Source organism: Rutilus rutilus, assembly GCF_951802725.1.
Source record: "Rutilus rutilus genome assembly, chromosome: 5".
NCBI classification, from domain to species: Eukaryota; Metazoa; Chordata; class Actinopteri; order Cypriniformes; family Leuciscidae; genus Rutilus; species Rutilus rutilus.
The window spans coordinates 5,653,796-5,661,944 of NC_140213.1; positions in this window are offsets into that span (position 1 = coordinate 5,653,796).

Sequence of the window (8,149 nt, forward strand, 5' to 3'; positions counted from 1 at the left end):
CCTAAATCCGAACCGCTGAAGACGCAGTGGCTGAGTTTGTTTTCAGTATAAAGCTGGTTTTGCTAAGAAGCTGCTCCTGAAAAAAGGATCGGTACCAACTATTCGTGTTCCTGCTGCACCTCCAGAAGAAGAAGTGAGTGTAACGTTTTATTAACCTTAATATTAATCTTTATATTAATCTTAGCAAATTGCTTGCTGCACGCTTCACGATGAATGCGGCTAAGGTTTACACTCAGGGTACATTACGGCATGTTTTCTATGTACGACGTTCTCAATATAATTTTATTACGTTTATAATGAACAACGCGTTATGGTTATTGTGTTATTATTAAAAACAGTGTACGCACAGAACAGAGCGGCGGGGTGAGCAAAGCTCTTTATTATTTAAAGACACATGCACTTAAACGGCGTGCTGAAAACAGAGCTGTTATTGACCAGGTAAAATTAGTGTTTTCTTACAATACTAAGGAGAATTTTTAACAAACTTTTAATTTAGAACCTAAAGAATCATATTAGCTTGTACAAAAATGGCATTATATGACCCCTTTAAGAAAAATTCTGTCAGAAAATAATAACAATTGTATTAAAAGCCACTGTTGTGCAGAAAACAGGTATTTGAAGCTGCCGGTGTCTCTGGAGTCTCAAGAACCTCTCCATGCAGGCTGGCAGTTGCAAGTAGCATTTCAGCTGCTCTTAACCAAAGATCACAAAGAGAAACGTTTAGAAATACATTTCCAAACAGTTTTATTGCTGTGGTGCTTTTTGCAGCATGGAATGAAAAATGAAAATCCTTTTTTTCCAGAAGGCACTATCCTTCTTTTTATATCATAGCAAAAAATGATCAGTTGTAAACGCCACATATCCTGCAGAAATCATTTTGACATCCCGAGAGACCCTAAAGGGACCTTCCATCTCACTTCCCAATATCCCAACCTAAATCATCACCCGCGAGCTCCTTGCTGACGTCGCAGTCTTGTTGGAACGTGGTGGCCTCTCACCAACCATCCAGAAATCCATCCATCTCTAGACCATCCATTGTAGTACGGCATTCGTTAGTCAATAAAACTATTTAAAAATTAGTGTTCATGTATTTCTACATCCACTGTTAACGTTTTTGGTTAGAGGCGGCTGAGTGTCTTCTAGAGGAAGAGAGAATGTGAGGCGCTGTGAGGCCACGTAGTACAAGAGAAAAGAGACTTCATAAACTCTATCAAAAAGCTTCAGAAAAAAAAAGCTCAAACTCATTTCTCGGTCTGTTTGTCCATGTATTATTCTCTTTTCTCAATTATCATAAGTCTTTCAGCTGTAAAATAGCTCTCCATATTGTGTTCTTTCACACCTTGCCTTCATTCTTGCTTCACTGATGACTGGGGTGCAACAGAAAGGGCACATGCACTGTCTGAATGACCACAAAGGACACACATTAAGACTTCCTGTGTCTTGAATGTTCTGCCTAATTTGACTTACACACCCTGACAAACCAATTCTGTATTACTTTATTTTTTTTGGTAGATCACAAACGGAATTTTCTAAAATATTATATATTTTATAGCTTGAAATATTTTATATTTAACACGCACAAGTCACATAGACTGCTTTTATGATGCTTTTATTTTTCCAATTTTACTTTCTGTAGCACTTATGTTCTATGTTTGGACTCTTATGTTGATTTTATGTTGATTGGTGTTTAGTTCCTGTTTCCTTTGTTTCCGTTACTAGTTGGGAACTTGGGATATGTCCGAAATCTACCCCTATACTATTAAATAGGACACTATTTGAGGGAACAGCCATTTGTAGTGGTGTCCGAAACCATAGTGGACGTTATTGAGTGCACTCCTTCAATCCCACAATGCACCGCAATAACGAGTGTACACTCAACTGCTAGAGAATACCCATAATGCAGTGTTAGAGTCGCGCGCCAAATGAATTCCCGCATTTGACCAGAAGATGGCGTCCACTGCTGAATTCCATTCATCCATTGTCCAAACCGTTGGTCCAGTGTGGGTACAGCGTAATATCATACAGGTATAAATTCCTTTTCAATTGATTATTAAATTGTTTAATTAAGGTTTATACATAGTTTCCATGACAGAGTTCAAGATTAATCTTTTCATCATCCTACGGGTGATTTCAGACACAGCCTTGATTTCTCTGGCTACTTGTTGGTTAATTGATTGTGTTCACCTGAGTCTTGTTTGGTCCCTCATTTAGCCATTTAGCCTTCATTTTGGTTATTTTTGTCCTGTATCGTCTTTACGTGAAGCTGTTATGCTGATTCAGCCTTCTGGATTGCCTTCTTTGTTTTTTGTAAATAAACAAAATTTGCTGAAAATGAAATGCTCTGCTCATCTTCCCTGGCCTATATCGTGACACTTTCAATAAATGGAAAAGAACAGGAATATTTATACCTCCACGGAACAAGGAGAGTTGTTCAGGTTTGGAATGATATATGGGTGAGTACGTTTTCATTTTTGAGTGAAATCTACTTAGGTTCCATTTAAATTCCGTTCTAATGTTAATGCTCTTTCTCTGTAATCATGTCTTACACTCCAAGAGGCTGTCAGAACGCATCAAGCGCTTTGAGATGACAGTCTGCATCATGCTAACGGCAAAGACAGTCTGTATTCATCATTGCAAGCCTTCATCTAAATTGCTCATAATGCAGATATGATAATTTCATTCCAACTACCAGAGAGTGTAGCTGTGTGCACAAGCTTCTACTTAAAGTAAAAGTTCAGCCAAAAATGAAAAATGTGTCATCACCGTTGCAAACTCTTATGACTTGACTTCTTCAATAGAACACAAAGGGACGGGATTTACTAACAGCTTCCACCAGCGCCAACCCTCTGTTGATGTAAAAAAAAAAAAAAAAAGGTGTCAGGATTTACTAAAGAAGACACACAGTGAAAAATTTGAGATGAAATGGCGTTGACAATTATTTTTGCGCTTGACCTTATTGCATATGCATATGTAGGAGGTTCCCTTTCGGAAAGAAAATTTATAGTCAGAGAGTATTTAAATAAATCAAGCAACACAATTTACTAAGGTTTACGGTAGTTAATTAGTATTTGTACCCATGCATATGTATAGAAATGGAATAACATTTTACAGGTGACAATAAGTTGGTTTGTGTTTTTGTATGTATCCCAGACAGCAGATGTGTTACCAGATGTGGGCCAGATCTGGGCTGACACTATAGCCCCTTTCACACAGAGATTCCAGAAAATACACGGATAATGTGTCCCGGGATTTGTCCAGGGATCGTTTGATTTTGGTTCATTCACACTGGCAGTGATTTTCCGGAGTCAGTGAGGCCGTTCACACACATCCCGTAAAGATCCCGTAAAGACACGTGACATCAGGATGTGTTGTAGAAAGGCCAGTCTAATCTTCCGCTGGAATCAACGCGCTGTTTGAAAGGGGCTTATATTGCTGTCTGGGTATTAACAGTGTACTATTAACATTAATGATTAATTGAATCCTAATTTGCTGAAGTCTATTGCAGATATAGATATCCATATAAGCATATAAATATGGTTGCAAACGCTTAGCCAACTCTCAAGTGTTCACAAACAGTTGTTTTGACCATTCCAAAATGTTCATATTCCAAAAATGAATCCTTAATCCTTTTTGTCCTGCTTACAGGCACTCTATAATGATGGCCTGATGGCAATGACTAAAACTCAGTTCGTAATGTATGGTCAACAATACAAAGAAAAACCTGGGCCTTCTTAAAAACATAATTTTGTAAAATGTCAGAAGGACCAGTCTGATCAACACCAATAATCTTCCCTGCTCCCTTAACAAGGCTACTTACCAAGTATTTATGAGTGTCGACAATTTCAATGTCCAAACCTTTAGTTGTTGTCATCAGATGACTAGATGGGGACCTCCTATAGTCAATCAATGTCCTTTGTTTTATTAGCATTAAGCTGAAGAGAAAATCAATCGCACCACGACACAAAATCCTCCACGACAGGACCATGCCTCAGATGCTCTTCGTGGAGTCACCCGCGTACTTTATAATTTGACTGTTCTCATACCTACTCCGGCAATCATTGGTATACATGATAAACAAAAGGGGTTACAGCTACACATGTGTTTTGCACCATTTTTTAACCATGTCTTAACCCATTTTGCGCTTGACATGCTGCAATAGTTGCGCAGCTCACAGCAGAATGTTAGCCAAAGTTCAGAGAACTTTCCCTAAAAGCTGATTCTTTTAAATCCAACTTATATTTTCGAAAATGCATGTGTGCATTTCCGAGTTTTAGCTTGATGTAAGTTCATTCAGTAGACATCACAGCATGGAACCAATTTTAGAGCTGTTTGAAGCTGTTTTCTATATCACGGATATGTCATATCTAAGAATAAACCCTACACAGATGAAAGCACAAAAAGATAGTTTGGACACCTCCATTTTACAACAAAGCTCAAATCAAATGGATGGTATGACTCTGGTGCCTTTGAAGTCTTCAATGTATTGATTACAAATGAAATGCCATTACAGGTGTTTGCCAGTAATGAGGTCATCACAAGCTCCTTGTGCCCGATTTGGACCCACGTCCCTGCTGACATTTATCCCTGTTTAGTATGCCATGATGAACACACTTCATCCTCACAATCACAACATTCATTAGAAATGACCTTTGCGAGCGACAATTAGCCAGGAAGGCTTATTGTCAAAAAACAAAAAGCCGAATTATCAACGATTTAGAGGAATCAATATTTGAGTCCATTACTGGTACCCGACCGCTCGGTGTTAGCAGAACGAAACAATCAACTGAATTAAAATCTAATGTGCCAAGATCATTACACAAAAACCAGCTCAACAAACATGGATAACACCAATGTAGTCTTCATTAATTCATAATTGGGGCATTTTGTTTGTTACAGTCAGTTATACAGACGAGAGTGGCATATTATCTCACCAAATGCATCATGGTAATGTGCTTCTCCACCAGATCACCATCCATTTGCTTTCAGGTTTTATGGTCTTTCTGTTTACTTTCAGTTGGTTTTGGTGTTTATGTTCCACTCATGTTTAACAGGCCAGGACAAAAGGCCATTAAATTGGCATGTCCGCAGACCAGTGCATTTCAGATTGTTCATTGTTACAGATGTTTTTCTATACAGGATGTTGTTTCATTCTTCTGTCTGTATAATTAAAACATGGACAACACTTTACAGTAAGGTTTCATTTGTTAACATTAGTTTACTACAGTAGTTAACATGATCTAACTTAGTTAATGTTAATGTCTGGTTTTATTATTTAATGGACTTGAACTAACAATGAATTTTTTTTTTTTAACTAACCTTAACAAAGATTAATAAATACTGTAACAAATGTCTTTCTCATTGTTAATATTAGTTAATGCATTGACTTATGTTAAATAATGTAGGACCTTATTGTAAAGTGTTACCAAAACATGTAACTTAATAAATAACTTGGACTGCATGGACTGCATTTATATAGCGCTTTCAGAGACCCAATGGCCACCAAAGCGCTTTACAATATTGCCTCACATTCACCCATTCACTCACTCATTCATACACCGACGGCGGTGTCAGCCATGCAAGGCGATCCAGCTCGTCGGGAGCAACTGGGGTTAGGTGTCTTGCGCAAGGACACCTCGACACTTGGTCAGGTGGAACCGGGGATTGAACCACCAACCTTCCGGTTTGTAGACAATCTACATGAACCACTGAGCCACTGCCACTGTCTGAGGTAAATGGCTTCTTGAACAAGAAAACAAATTTGACCTTTGACCTAACATGGTGAAAGCTAAATTGATTGTTACTCATTGGTCACTGGTTAAAAAAACTAGAAGTTTAGACTATTCTATAGAAGTTGCCCATTCAACTCTAAACCCTGAGACAGTCGTAGCACAGAGGCTCTGGTTTACTATTTTACACATTATTACTGTATGTTGTCTGAATGTTGTCAGAGTATTTTCTCCTTAAAACTGCATTAAACCAAACGCGGTTTGAAACGCTGGTGTTTCTGACGTCACAAACTACCTTGTAACCAATCACGTCAACATGTGATCGTCAACGAGTGGATCTCTGTGCTGGAGTGAGTGAGTGGAGGCGGGGCTAATTTGAATATTCATAGAACCACATATACTAAACGAGGCAAGAGTGTGGAGTTGCATTCAAGCTATTTTAAAGCATGAAGAATTTTTTTTCAAGGAACAAACTTTTAAATATGCTATTTTGGTGATCAAAGATGAGTTTTAAGGAATACAGTTATTGGCAACAAGGGGACTTTAAATAATTTAATACTAGTCAGTGTTACCCTAGACAACCCTGAGAGTGTGCTTGGCTCAGAAAATATACTTATTAGATGAAACGCAGAGACACGTCCAGATTACAGGCCAGACGCCGCTGATGAGGACTAAGACCTCTGGACTGCCAATAACATGATTAGTGACCCTCCTTCTGGTCACATTGGCTGTGCTCTTAATGTGTGTCATTTTCTAGCTCTCTTCTACTCTCCTTTAGGTTTCTGCCAATGGCTGTTTGCTTAGTTTACAATGGAGTGACATAGATTGACTTTGCCAGAACAATAAAAAGGCTAAATGAAAGTGAAATATGTTTGTTTGTGTACCGTGCAGGTCAACAACTTGAAAATCATTTAGAAGGGTAAAAGGAGCTCATTTTATTTTTAGTTCCCTTTTTAATTAGTGAAGTCGGTAATTTGAACAAACAACTGAATTAACAAGTAATTCAACTCGAATTCGGCATATTCACGGTAGAATAAGCCCTTTGTCAAAACATTCATGGCATCATATTAGGACTGCTATCCAGTCCTTTAGTCAGAAAAGATCTTGAATATGTGTGCTGTTGTGCCAAAAGTAGTTTTCTACAAAGGCAAGAGGATGGCGTTGGCACATATCTGTCTTCTGGTCGTTAAAAACTCATTAGTGATGTCCTGACAGGAATTTAATGAGGATGGCCTGGTCTGCTGTAGAGGGTTCAAATTAGAAAGGCTGGTGTCTGAGAGGAACCAGATTTACAGCCAAACTAAAATGAGAATCTCCTGCGGTGCATCTGAAATCGAATGCTGTACGACTTTTGAATTTGAACTTACTTTCGCGACTTAAAGTATGTTCTAAATAGTAATGTGGGTAGTGTGAATGAAATTCGGAAGTACTACATCCGCCTTGTTGTTACTGTCACACCACTGTCACAACCTACCAGTGTCAGTTGCGTTGCTTCACTGCCATTCATAAATCCTGTCCCGTGGCCTCATGGGCTAGTAAAGTGTCCATCTTATGCACACTTCAGAATCTCACCGGAAGTAGTAGGTTATCCGAGTACTTTTTTTGCCTACTGTTTCGTTATCGTTTTGCTTTACAATACTATGTATGCAGACATACTACTCTTTGGACAATAACCTCTTAAAGTTGGGATAACCTCCAACTTGTCTTAAAATTCCCAAGTTTTTTTTAAAACTGATTGGGTTGTTTAAATTATTATGCATTACAACATATCACCAGCTACATATAATATATATATATTACTAATACTAGGGCTGTGCATGACTACTGTGTGAGACCACTGATCAATATTGTAAATGATGATTGGTTGTTATATACTGACTTTTTGCTAAATTCAAAATTCAGTAACGGCTCTTCAAAATTGACTCAAATGGGGACCTCTTCGGTCTGGAGGGGGGGCACAGGGATGACCATGTCCATCTGGCGCTGGGCCTGTAGTAACGTTAATTGCTTGAGTCGATGAATTTGATGTCTCGTATACCCTGCAGGTAAATGGCACATTTTTTAATTAGGACGATCTGCTGTAGATGAAGTTGAGGCTTCTCTGTGAAGGTGACTTCTTATAGATCAGTTTAACATTTTCTACATCATTCAATCTCTCATTAGTCAATGTGACTTTTAGTTCACGTAATCGCTTTTATTTTTTACTGCATATAATATACACCTCTTTATCTGCATTCCCTTTTTGTATAATAACCACAAGCAGTCCTCTCTTGAATATCTCTCCCTCTTTCTCTCCACACACATAAGGGCTAAATCACATTAAATCCTAATGGTTGGATTATATGGGCACCCAAGAGCAGCATGTCCCATTATTTCCTCCATTCTCAAAGATATATTCAGCAATAATCAGCCATAACTGGGAA